This window comes from Pagrus major, chromosome 22 (assembly GCF_040436345.1).
Source record: "Pagrus major chromosome 22, Pma_NU_1.0".
NCBI classification, from domain to species: Eukaryota; Metazoa; Chordata; class Actinopteri; order Spariformes; family Sparidae; genus Pagrus; species Pagrus major.
Window position 1 is genome coordinate 5,020,808 of NC_133236.1, and position 13,828 is coordinate 5,034,635.

A 13,828-nucleotide genomic window follows, 5' to 3' on the forward strand; every position below is an offset into this window, starting at 1 on the left:
GCACCGTCCTTTTTCATGAGAGTTCCCACAAGCGTCTGTTTTCTCACTCAGCCCACGTGTGGGTTAATGCAGTAAGAAGCAGTGAGCAGTGAGCAGTTACAATTACGCTGTAAAAGAAAAATTAAATGGGACACCTGTTTATAGTGTCCACGCAGAATTAAAAAATGTGTGTCATTTAAAAAGCGGGTGCAACATTGCAAGAGGAGAATAAGGGGTGCTTCCTGGAAGACGTGATGAATTCACAGAAAAGTCCTTTGAAGCAGCATTTTGATCATGTAAGTAAGTAAGTAAGTAAGTAAGCTTTATTTATACAGCGCCCTTCACAGACCAGGGTCACAAAGCGCTTTACAGTTTCAACAAAACAATACGCAGTTAAAAGTACATACAAAATTTAAGTTTAAAAGGCCAAGACAACTCAGTGACAATCATAGCAGCCCAAAGACAATTAAGCAAAAACCTTAACAAATAAATAGGTCTTAAGTTGCCTTTTGAAGGAGTCAACAGACTCCATCGAACGCAGAGAGAGCGGAAGATCGTTCCAAAGCCTGGGAGCAACAGCCTGGAAAGATCGGTCTCCTCTGGTCCGAAAACGAGTGCGTGGCACCATCAGTAGATTCTGATCCACAGACCTCAGATCCCGAGCTGGGGTGTAAGGCTGGATCAGATCACTGATGTAAGGTGGAGCCTGACCATGCAATGCTCTGAAAGTTAAAACCAGAATTTTAAAATTGATCCTAGAGGAAACTGGCAGCCAATGAAGAGTTTTAAGAATAGGGGTTATGTGAGTCCTCCTATTAGAGCGGGTCAGAATTCTCGCTGCAGAGTTTTGCACTAACTGCAGGCGAGACAACTGTGACATCAAAACTCACTTGAAACCAATATCAATGAAATCCCATCACTCCCTGAGGACTTGAATAGTTTGGCTTTAGCAACAAACCAATGACAGAGCAATTTTAAGCAGTATTTTATGGTACAGTTTCTCATTTTCAAATATAAATTCCACTGCTGTAGCATCTTAGCCTGTTAGTGTTGAAGACTGTCAAATGGTCATGATGGGACTTCAACTCTCATTTCCATTAACAATTTGTTGTAGAACGGCTACAGTATGTATTTTAAGTGTAACGTGAGAAAATCTAAAGAAGACATATTATGCTAATTTATTAGGTTCATTGTTTATTTTTGGGTTTCTACTAGAATAGGTTTACATGCTTTAATGCTCAAAAACCCATCAGTTGTCTCATACTGTCCAGTGCTGCAGCTCTGTGAGCTCCTGTCACTTTAAAAGACAAATGCTAAGTGGATTTTAAAGCTAATGTTTGATCTCAGAAACCCTGTAAAGTAATTTTACAAGAAAAATCTGAACTTCCTACCTTTATTTTTGGCTTTCAACCATATCTCTTGGTCTTCTTCAGCAGATAGTTTGCTCTGTTGTCATGGATTGTTAAATGCTAAATTAATGGAGAAAAAAGTAACAGGACTAGGGGCACACTCACACACTTGCCAGAGTCAAGGAAGTGTACAGTGCTTGAGCACAGTACAGAGCACTAACACTTGTCAAACAAACTGGACTTTGGGGGGTCAAAGGTGCTTGGGCATGATAGGGATTGTCTAGTGTGAGTGCGCCATAAGAGTCTATGGTCAGGCTCAGTGAGACCGTACTTTGGCACAGCCATGCTCACAATGAACATGCCGACATGCTGGTGTTTAGCATGGTTACCATCTTAGTTTATAATGTCATGGCAATCCAATCCAATATCAGTTCCAAATATTTCTTAAATTATTATTTTTCTGCCTTTTATGGCTTTATTCACAGGCAAAGAGCGACGGGAAACTGGGAGAGAGGGAGGTAACAACATGCAGCGAAACTGGGCGCTTGCAGTGCCAGAGCTCGGTTCGACTCGACCCGGCCGTCAGTAGAACACTGGGCTACTCCTTCCCACCGTGTTTCTGCAAGTGCTTTATCAAGTTGGTGGTGTTGAAGTTGAAGTTGAACTGTCCTGATACACATAGAAACGCTTGCTTTGCTTAAACTGCACCCAGCTGCTAATATTGCTAGCAGTAGACTTTTAGGTATCAGAGATTTTGTACTGAACCTGAAAGCTGAATCTGCATGCTGCTATTTCCCCAAGTAAATATAGTTTTTGTCTGGTTTGATATGAGACCACTTTGTGATTGTACAGTTCAGGAAATTCAGCAACACAAGTAAATCATTTTTCATCCATCTTTCAGTTTACAGAGTGATTAACAGCAATTGGCTGTACCCGCAAGTTCAAATTTGAATTTTAGGTGTACCGCTGCTCCACCTGACTCACCCCGGACATTAGTGCTAAACATCCAGTGGGAAACATGAATGTCTCTCAATAATTTATGGCAATCCATCCGATAGTTGTTCTGATAGTTCAGGCTGATCCAAAGTGGTGGACTGATTGTCCCTTAATATTGCTCAAAATTCTACATGAATACTGATACCAAAAACTGAAAAAATAGAAAAAAATACATAATGATAAAGTTGTAAATACACACTGGTGCATTTTCAGTTGCTACCTGGCAGCTCTTCCTCTGCCTAAGTGGATGAGCAGAGTGTGTTTACAGTCCTCCAGTGAGAGAACACATCGTGTTTGCTCTTCACTTGCCAGATTTTGCCACTCAAATTTTCAGGCTTGCCTCCTTCCAAGACTTCACCTACAGGCCTTGTGCGCTGTAGAAACAAAAGAATAGATGCCTCATTTTATAAAAACAGGAGTGTGACCAGTTTCTTTTAAAGGTATACTCCGCAGGATTTTCCTGTAAAACAACAAACAAACAAAATGACGATCTTATTGTCTCATAAAGGACAGTTATACTGCAGAACCTTATGTAAAATATCATTTCAACTAGGGATGGGTCGATACCACTTTTTCATGTCTGATACCAATAAGACAACATTGAGTATCTGCCGATACCGATATCAATCCGATAGTATTGATTTTAGGGGGAGACGGTGCTTGTTCCTGGTTGGCTGCAGTCATGAGATGTCACCGCGTCTCTGATGGAAAAACAAATGCGTGCGGCTTGGTTCGACTCGACCCGGCCATCAGCAAAAGACTGGGCTACTTCGTCCCAGGGTGGTTCTGCAGGTGCTTTTTCAAGTTGGTGGTGTTGAAGTTTGAAGTTGAGGTTGAAACCGAAGCTCAACGGTCCTGATACACAGAGAAACACTTGTTTTTCTTAAACTGCACTTTTTTCTTCAGTTATCTTAAAGTGACTCCTCACAGCTGACCTGATGAGAGGCTCACTCAAGATCCTGCAGCCGGTCATGTGACACACGCTGCTCTCTTTACGGCATGTCGCACATAGTTCAAGGCAAGTTCATTTGTATAGCACAATTCAGACACAAGACAACTCAAAGTGCTTTACAGGGGCATAAAAATTACATTAAAATAAGTTAAAAATTGCAATTTAAAACACATTAAAAACAAGCAGGAAGACATCAAACAAAACATTAAAACAGGTTAAGAAATAGGAAAGTAAGCTAAAATAGAATAGGTTTGAAAGAGACAAGACTTAAAGAATAAAAGTCACAGTGCAGTTGAAAGCCTTGAAATTGTTTCAGTGAAAGGCACTGGCAAACAGAAAGGTCTTCAGCCATGATTTAAAAGAGGTGAGACTTAGAGCAGACCTGCAGTTTTCTGGGAGTGTGTTCCAGATATGTGGTTCATAATAACTGAACGCTGTTTCTCCATGTTTAGTTTTGACTCTAGGGACTGAAAGCAGACCTGTACCTGACGACCTCAGAGGTCTGGATGGTTCATAACGTGGCAGCAGATCAGAAACCATTCAGTGCTTTATAAACCAACAGCATTTTGAAATCTATTCTGTGACAGACAGGAAGCCAGTGTAAAGATCTGAGAACTGGAGTGATGTGATCTACTTTTTTGGTTCTTGTTAGGACTCGAGCAGCAGCAAGTTTAAGCATTTATGGAGAGTTTAGGCTAATAAATCGATCAGATTGTACATTTTCCCCTCTCAGATATCCGATCCAGTGATTTGGGCCAATATCAGACCAATAAGATACTGAATATCAGATTGGCGCATCCCTAATTTAAACAAAAGGCAAATATCCATATGTGCACACTTATGTTCAGGAACATTACATGAGCCTTGGAGACAGGCAGGTTTTATTGCGACTCCAGAGGAGGACAGACTGTGTTTGTTGTGTAAACTAGGTGAAATTGAGAATGAGATTGATTTCGTGTTTTGCTGTCCTGTCTATGAAGATGTAAGGGATGTACTTTTTACTAAAACATCGTTCATTTATGCTGATTTCTTTTGGTTGGATGATTATGAAAAACTTGAACTCTGCATGAAGGGAATCTTTTTTGTTGCAGTTTTTCCCTGTCAATCATGGGAGAGAAGGCATAATATTGTGTTGAAAGCCGAGCTGCAAAATAATTTGAAATTTTGTAATGAAATGAAATGTAATAAACTGTTTGACGGCTGCAACTGTACTTTTAGTGTCTTGTAAACCCATGAGGGTTGGGCACTCTATGTGCTTGACACACACAAAAACAAATCAATCAAATCATGAATTAATCATGTATAAATCCTTCTTTATCATCACTTATGACCCACTAGAAGTGTGCGGCGTTGTCTGATCTGCAGAGACCCTGCCCTCTACCTGTATTTTCTTACTTTCTTTTCATTTACGCTGTGTTTAGGACGTTTCTGGGCATCAGTAAAGATAGTTGATGTTGAGTCTCATTCCCAGGTTGTCACATTCAGATGCTGTGGGTCGGTGGCTCACCAGCCCAATGCATTGTTATTTGATGACCTCCGAATGAGACGCAACTTCAACTCTGAACAGTGTTTACTAGCAGTGACCGACAAATCTTTCAAAGTGTGCCTTTAAAAAGTTTAAATTCAAACAAAAGCACCTTATCACTTGCACTTCATAAATGTATTGTCTTGTTTGACCAGAGCTTTCTCTGCACTTTGTTTTCAGGCTTCTGGAGGCATCAGTGCTCATAATGTATTGTGTCATCTCTAGCTGCCTCTTAATACAGACTGTTAACAAACGACAGATTTCAGAAGAATGAAGAGGCTCACTGATGTTCTGTCACTTGCAGTTCGAGCCAACAAGATCAATAGTTTTTGCTGAGTTACAGATGTATAACATTACATTTTTCGGGACAAGACAAGAAACTTCAGTCAGACTTTAAAGTCTGCACGCAATATGCTCATGTTTTACACCAAAAGTACAACAAATGCAGAAGCTCTACAAGTGTTAAACTTGTTATGGACAGAGCGCTGATATACTACTGTAAATAAGCATTATATCTCACACTTGAGTATGAAATGGGTTGTTTCTATTGGGCGGATAAGTGTTCATACCCCACATCAAAATGTTATTAGGCCAAATATAGCAAATCTACAAGGTGTCAAGCTGTTATCTGTCCAGCCCTACTTTGTGATTTTCACTGATAAGACATGTACCACCCACACTGGCTGCTCTGTGATGGTGTGAAAAAAAGACAATTAAAAAAAAAGAGATTACATTCTTTAGAAATATCAAGTTTTCTTTGGACATAAATAATGTATACAGATATTTAGGGAGACAATTTTCAGCTCCTGCAGAAATATATTAATACACTACCATCAATAGCACCAGAATTTACTGTAAATTCATGAAACTGTGACTGAAAGTGGTTTGAAAAACTTGCATTTGTAAGTTCCAGCTGTAAGAATGTAGTGTGGTGATTAACTTGCTTAGAGGTCAGGTCTGGATCAGTCCAGTACTAGAGGTCCACTCCCCTGCTGAGGTGAGGTGTGCTGCTCTGTAGCCGACCTCTGGACTCCAGCCTCTATATAAAGACAGGTAACATGCAATGAGATCAATAAAGTCTATCATGGACATTCCTGTCACTGTCGCATTTGTTATATAACAGTCAGACCACAGCAGATATGTGCCCAACCTTCTCACATAGTTTTCATTCCAGTAAACTTAAACATGAACTGACTCATGTTTCTCCTCTTTGTTTGCATCTCCTGCAGCAGCAGCAGCTACTCAGCTCATTTTGCAATCACAACTTTCTCCTCCCTCCCTCAGCACAACTTTGGAAACTGAAAAAAAGAAACACAACTCTTCCTCTCGCGATAGTAGCTTGCTTATGCAGCCGCCATATTCTGTGACAGTATTTTGATTCGTATCTGCTGGAAGTGAGGAAAAAGAGAAAAGTGAAGGGCTGTCGAGGGGAGGGGGGGGCTGAAGAAGAGGAGCTGTCAAAAAGGTATTCCCGAGTCTCTGTCAAACGGCGGAGGGCTGAGGCTCTTTATCCCTCCCCGGACGCTATTTCGAGGACACACAAGGCCCGGGGCCTCGGTGCAGTTGGCTCTTCCTCTCCCTGGTAGTAGCTGGACCCCTCTCGGCATCTCCTCTCCGAGCTCCGCGGCCCTCTGGAGGTCCGGCGGCGGTCTCGGGTGTTGAAGGCGGCCCGGGGAGCGGCGGCGGTGGCAGCGGAGACGGAAAGGTAAGTTACAGAAAGTGAACTCGGCTTTAGCCAGTGAGCTACAGCCGGAAGAATATAGTTTTAATAGCGTAAGTGTGAAATGAAAGCGCATTTCAGCGTCTGGTGCGATAAGCGCTGTTATATTTCGTGCCACTGTGTTTGAAAGAAAATGGAGAGAAAAACTTTCAGATGTGGAAAAAGTTTTTGTCCACAGCAAGCAGCTAGCTAAGCTAGCTCACTTCAAGTGTTTGGAGGCTGTTCCCGTCTCGGCCGAGTTGGCAAATCCCTGTCTAAAGTTTATAACACATTTGTTAACTTCTCTCTTGAGTCCGCTTTGCTATTAAAAACTGAAAATATATATTATTGGTGTTTTTATTTTAGCACAACGCTGGCTGACGCTACATGTTTTGTAGCCCATGTTAGGCTACTTTTTCCATTGAGCTCTCCTTTGAAACGTCGCAGGACGAGTCGTGGATGGAAACGTTAAATCATAAAACTGTAGCTTCACCTAACCTCAGACACCAAGTGTTTTATATACAAGAAGCCTCAAAATTAAGCCTCAAGAAATGGTTAATCTCTTTGCTACGACAATGAAACTATTTTCTGTGTAACATTGGGACTTTGTCATAAGTAACCTCGGTTAGCTGGCCAGTTTGGCTCAGTTGTGAATCTATCAGCGAACTTAAATACGTAAAAATGAACGTCTTGTCGTAAACGTCACTATGTGTCCTGTTATTTTCATGGTAAGCTGATGCAAATGGAGCTTATGTGGTCTTTACTTTGACTGGGACAATTTTGTTGTTGCACAATTGCAGCCAAGTTAAAGTAAAGGAGACACATAAAAACACCAGACTGTGTTTGCTTTCTTTTTAAAAATCAGGTGATGAGTGAGTCACATAACGTGTTCGATCACTTTCTGACTGTCCCTCATGGATCAGATGGTCCTGGTTTGTGGCTGTTGTGATGGAAACTTATTAGGGGGGTGGGTCTGAGCCTTTGCCAGCCTAAATGACAGCTCAGTTGTTGTTTGTGTTCTTGGTCTAGTTAAGATTTGAGATAATCAGGTCTGTCGTGATTTTCTACTTTTCTCATCTGTTGTATTTATTCTTGTGAAGCATCTAGAGGTGCCAGCATTGGAAGGAAAGGAAAGGTTGCAACATTTGACCTAGTTTTTAAAGCTGCATGTTTGTTTGTAAGGCAAGAGTCAGGTAACTGGAAAACCAAAGACATGGAAGTTGTTTCAAAGTTTTGACTGAACAATGCAATCTGCAGAAGATCTTTGAGGTTTTTTCCTTGCTTGCTGGTAGGGTTGCAGTGATATTTGATTTCCAAGGTATACAGTGGTATGAAAAATGCTGAATATCACACCGTGTACTGGAGCCCGACCGATGTATCGGTTAGCTAATACTATTGGCCAATATTGGCCTATCACAGATGTATTGTATCCGTGTATATGTTGTCCAATATGTGCCGATATGTGCCGATATGAAAACTCAAAACAAATATTAATAAATTCACAGTAAATTTACTGTCTCAGTGCACTGCTGTCATTGTCAAAGGTAAAATATCTTGCCTCTGTAACATGTCTTTGTCAGTGTTTGATAACCACATCTGTGGGATCATTGTGTATATTGATATCAGAATTTTTCACTTCCCAATCTCGTTATCGGCCCCAAAAATCAAGAATCGGTTGAGCTCTACAGTATACATTTGCTTGTCTACAGTATTGAAATTAAGATGTGAGTGCTATTAAAAAATAATTTTTAATTTGGTTAAGGGTCATTGTTATAATCATAATTATTCTAATTATAATAATTGTATAATACTATGATACTGTGAAATTGTTGAGATTGTTATTGTACCGTCAAAATATCATACCATTGCAGCCCTATTTACTAGATGTACAACTAGTTATTTTCATGCACTTTCATCTTTAATGAACCAATGGTTTAGATGGACCGATACTCAAAACAGAATATATAAACAAGAGGCATTTGATTTAGTATAAGAAATGTTTTGAATGTTCAGTTTAATGAACAGGAATCTAAACCTTGTTAGTAGAAGTCAGAGCCCTTTTAAGAAGTAGTGGAGATGCAGTGATCTCTTAAGCAAGTAAAAACAAAACAAATATAACACAATTGTTACTCTTGACAGGTCTTTTTTTTAATTATTATTATTGCAGTGTGTGGTTATAAAGCTTTTCTCAGTTCATGGTAGCATTTGGACATTTGTGGTGGTCTGCTTGGCACAGTTAAAACCCTCTGTGGGTGTGTTGAGAGTGTGTTTCTCCATGTTGATCATTTAGGCTGGTCTTCATATTAACACCAGCCACCGCTAAATGAAGCAAAATGTTGGTGGTGGCTGGAAAGTGTGTCAGCACTACCAGCCAGTTTGGCAGGTAATCAACCTGTGTCCAATTAGTGTTTTATCCCAAAACTGGCAGCTCACAAATTAAATGGCTTTTTAAAATCCTAAATTAACTTTGTGATATAAAAGTTAGTCACAAATTCAAAGTACAAACTACCTGACTGTTTTTGTAAACCAGGTATCTTATTTTACTCTGTCCTCAGCAGACGTTGACTGGCTGACTCTGCTTGGCTGCTTTGAAAGCTTATTCACAACAGTGAAGAGCTCAGAATCCCTTCTCTGTCGGCCTTTAAACACCTACAGTCTAAACTGTGTTGTCATAGCTAGACTGCAAGAGTGTATATCATTCATTAGCAGCTTGTGCCTGTCTTGACTTGTAGTCAACATTGCACTTCCTGACCAATAAGCTGCCATGGCCAACTGTTTATAGGTGCAGACCCCTAACTGAAACCATGTGTGCCTGTAGCCGGGCAAATATGTTGCTAGGAGGCCTTGCTGATTTGCCACTCTTTGGAGACTCAGCAACAAATGCTCAGAGCCTGTATGATGAGTACTAAATCAGGATTTTGGTGGGGACTGTGTGTTATAGAACAGCAGGCTGCTAATTGCTTTGTTTGGATGTCATATGCTAACAGGCTAACTGTCAACACAGCTAAGTGACTGCACCGTTGCCTTGATGCTTGTTGATCGAGGTGAGGAATTAGGCTCACTTGTTCTGTTTGCTTTCAGACAATAAACAAGCAGGACTAACATTCATGTTGAAGAACTTTTACAACAAGCTGAGGTTGTGGCATGTTGTTGCGAGGTCTGTGCCAACGCTTAAATCGTCTTTCCTGAAAAACCTGTTTCCTGATTTATCATTTGCAGTTTGCACAACAACTTATCACCAATCAGAGCAAAGGGTGGGGGTGTGTCATTTCTTTCTCCTTTTACAAGGATAAATAGTGCATATGAGTGTGTTTGGATGGAGTACAAATGCTTGTTGTTTGAATCAACAGTGCAGAGTCAGTTTTTAACTCAGGAAACGGTATTGGCTTACCCCTCTCGCTCTCTGTGTGTCAGTACAGATTCTCTGTAAGAGGCTGCAGACTCTGAATGATGTAGATATAACTTGATACCTGCTCTTTCAGGCAGCGCTCTGCTCACTGACCTGTCCACTTAGGTCATTCTACAGTGTGTGTTCTCTTCAGTCTATAAGTGTCAGAGTAAGACCTGTAATGCCAAATGGGAATCAAGTATTTGTAAGGGAAGGATCCATCACATTATGCCCATTGCTACAGACTCAGGAAGAGGGTTTGGTGTTTTTTAACCCTCCCCCACTCCAGTGTGTGGCTGTCAGGAAGAGAGGCTCTTATTGGAGCCCCCTCCCCCTGTTGAGCTCTCCTGACTTCTCTCCTTTAAATGGAGTCCTCCATTACACATGCTGCTCTTGGTCCTCTCCAGTTCAAGGGTTAAATTGCATGCACCAAGGCTGACAGTGCATAGTTCAGTACACCTCTAACTGTCACTTCTCAGTACTTGTTAATGTTGCAGTTTTGTAGGGTATGCCACTTTTTAAGCAGCTTTGCACAGTTTCTCTACCAAAAAATGATCTTGTGGCACTTGCACAAGATCACTTGAGGTTTTCTTATCTGCTGCACTTTGCAGTCGTGCACAATAAAGATGCATTAATGTAACTTTTGTGGTCACTTGGAGGCAGAACTCCTCAACGAGTTGACAAACCCGCAGCCATGACAAATTATAACTTTATGATTGCTTGTTTACACATCCAGCAGACACTGCATAAGTATTCAGTTGGTGCTGTGTTTCCGGCCACCTGATGAATTCAAGCCCAACATTAACTATCCTGTGAACAACATCTGGGTCTGTAGTCGCTATATGCTTGACTTTCTTGACCAGCTGCTCACTAACGTATTCTGTCCATGCTGGTTGGTGCTGGGCAGGTAGCCGAGGATTGTTTTTTATAGCTTGTCTCCTGAACACATCTGCCTGCTGCTGGTAACAGGGTTGAGGAGAGTGGTGAAACTGAACATGCAGTACATCTGTGGGTTGGGCTAAATGAGGCAAAAAAAAAAATGAGGCTCTTGAAAGCTGCAGAGTTGGGTGATAATTCCCAATTTTGACAACTTATTTTTGATAAGTGCAGCTTTACATATAGGTTATATACATATGTAACGATTATTTTAATTGTTGATTTATCTGTCAGTTATTTTCCCATTTATCGATTAGTTGTTTTGGCTATAAATTGACGTCCTCAGATTACTTGTTTTGTCCACGACCCAATGATATTAAGTTTATTGTCATAGAGGAGGAAAGAAACCAGAAAATATTCACATTTAGGAAGCTGGAATCAAAGAATTTTGACATTTTTTTCTTGATAAATTACTCAAACTGATGAAATTATTATTAAAATTGTTGGTAATTAAACTAATAGTTGACAACAAATCGATCAATCATTGCAGCCATTACTATGTTCCCATGTTTCCCTTTTTCCAATACCTCACCAGTACAGTATTAGTACAGCAAGCAAGTAAATAGATTTTAAAAAAGTTTACAAAATCAATCAATCAATCATAAGTATTTAATTTTGTTCTATACAGTTTGCCAACTTAGATAAAAACTATTGTCAATTAATAAAAAGTTATCAAAGTCGGTAATCATCACTAAGAATATAACCAAGGGCTGATTAAATTGTCAAATGTTAGGTCATAAAGATGTTTATCATTATAAAAAGACAGCCATGACATTCCCATTGTACACATTTATATTTAATTAAGACTGACCTATCACAACATGTAATAGGAAAATAAAGAGTAGTGCCCCTGACAGGCTGGATGCCTGTGTACGGCGTGGCGGCTGCGTTACCAAGCTGCTGCAGCTCACTTGTGTGTTTGTGTTCACACAGGCTGCATGGCAGCTGTGTTGCTGCTGCAGCGCGGCTCCTGCCTGCCCTATTTGTTCACATGGAGTTTGACTTTGATAATTATCGATAAATATGATGGCGTGATCTTCCTTTACCTCGCTGAAAGAGCAAGAAAACCAGAGGGGGAACGAGGGAGAGGAAGTGAACGTGAAAGAAAAACAGTGCACAGGAAAGAAACTGCTCCTCACCTGTTGTGTATTCTCTTCATGTCTGTGACATATTCTACACATACAGACATTAAAACTATAGTGAAATGCTTTTATGATGTCCATATGCTCGAATTTTGCTTGTGGTCGAAATAGGTGAGACTCTGAATCTCTAGATCACACGACGCAGTGTGAATGGTCTAATCTGTTAACATGGACGCCGAAATGAAAAGTGAGAGGTAACGCCACGCAGCAGCCTGTGAGAGTTCCATTTCAGTTATTAGCACATTGTTTCATTTATGGCTTTTCTTTGATGTTCACTTGTATTTAAATGTGGTGGTTCTTCTCATTATATGTCTGTCTAAGATGTTCAGACATTTAGTTAGCACAGTTAGCATAACAAAAAAAATCCCAGGAATTTTGAAGTGCTGTGGTGCCACCCAGGGCTAAGCTTGAGTGATAATGTGTGCGTAATCTTGCTGCTATAGCCTGATTTGTCAGAGCCTATGTAGTCTACAATTTGTAGATCCCTAGTAGTCACTCCAGCTTGTGCAACAGATTACACATTTTCATTTAGACCTTAAAGCAGCCAAGGAACTTTCACTTTTTGCTGATTCTGGCGGCCCCTGTGGACAAAAGCAGTATGAGCATCACCACCGCCTATGTGTATATGTGTATATGTATATATATATTTATATATATACATATACATATATATAGCCAACTTATATCTCTGATGGTCTCATTTTCTTATGTAGTAGGTCATATAGAGGCATCAGTATTGAGTTGAGACTGTTTCATAACCAGTTGAAAGTTCCTTGTAGTACATTCAAAGTTCTTGTAAAATGTCAGAGTGAACTAGCTCGAGTAGAGTGCCACACTACACAATTGAGGTGAAAGTGTCTTCAGGCAGCAACGCAATGCCGATGAGATTCAGTTCCTTTTTGTTGGCCTTCTGTTATCATGCCTTTGAATGCATGTCACACGCTGCGGTCAAATGTATTATTATAGCTTACCTTCTTATTGTCTCTTTGTTACATGCATCAGTGAGCAGGAGTAAGAACCACATCCTACACTGAGACTTTGTATGCACTGCCCCCTCCCCCATCCCTGTGCCCGTGACCTGTGCTCAAGGTTTTCTCTCTGATGCCTTCTCTAGCCAGCTTCCCTAAACTGACACATCATCTGTCACAAGCTGCACAGACCTTTGGTGTAATTCCTCAAAACTGTGCAAAGCTTTAGTCAGCACACTTAAAGTCAAAGTCAGCCTTTTGATCCTGTTTCTTGACCATAAAGGCTGCTGAAGAAATGACACTTGCGGGGAGGGATGCTGTTTTCTGGGGGAAAGTCCACTGAAGTCTCGCTCAGGAGGGCTGACAGTCGCTGTGATTTTTTTCAATACAAGTAACTACAACAACACAATAGTGGAAGGAGATAAAGACATGGTGAGTTAAAGTTTTTTGCTCTGAATCGCGTCATATAATCACCGCCTGTCAACTGCGAGAGCTGCCTTGCTCAGACGCTGTTTTTCGGGCAGAAATGTGTCAGAGTCGGTAGGACAGACAGAGTGACAGACAGGATGACAGACACTTTTCCATGTATAACTGCTGGAATTTTTTTTCCTCATATAGGGTGCCAAAGACACTACCAGTTACCACATTACTGTTGTTTGGTCCTGTATTGTTGCTTTGTGGGTTGAAGTGTGGGACATTTGTCTTTTATTTGATGAGTGAAGGATCTGTTTAGTTGTCAGACTGTGAACACCATCAGACCGACACACCTCTTATCCGTGCCTCCGGCTTATCCATTCACTCAGACGCCAGCTCGCCTCTGCTGCGGCTCTGATACTACCTCCGGAGGCAGATCAGAGACGCAGCGAAACTGTCCCCCCTCTCTGCATCTGTAAC

The 13,828-nt window shown here is 40.8% G+C and overlaps 1 protein-coding gene across 4 annotated transcripts in view; it reads left to right on the forward strand.

Annotated features, from left to right (window-relative positions):
* Positions 1-6,199: 6,199 nt before the first annotated feature.
* The window catches only part of tab2 (TGF-beta activated kinase 1 (MAP3K7) binding protein 2), a 44,788-nt gene continuing 37,159 nt past the window's right edge, over positions 6,200-13,828 (forward strand). For 2 of the 4 annotated variants that reach the window (XM_073492781.1, XM_073492782.1), the window contains exon 1: positions 6,200-6,506. The gene's annotated coding sequence lies outside the window, so the exon portion shown is untranslated. The remainder of the gene's footprint in view (positions 6,507-13,828) is intronic. The other 2 variants (XM_073492779.1, XM_073492780.1) reach the window with 1 other exon arrangement.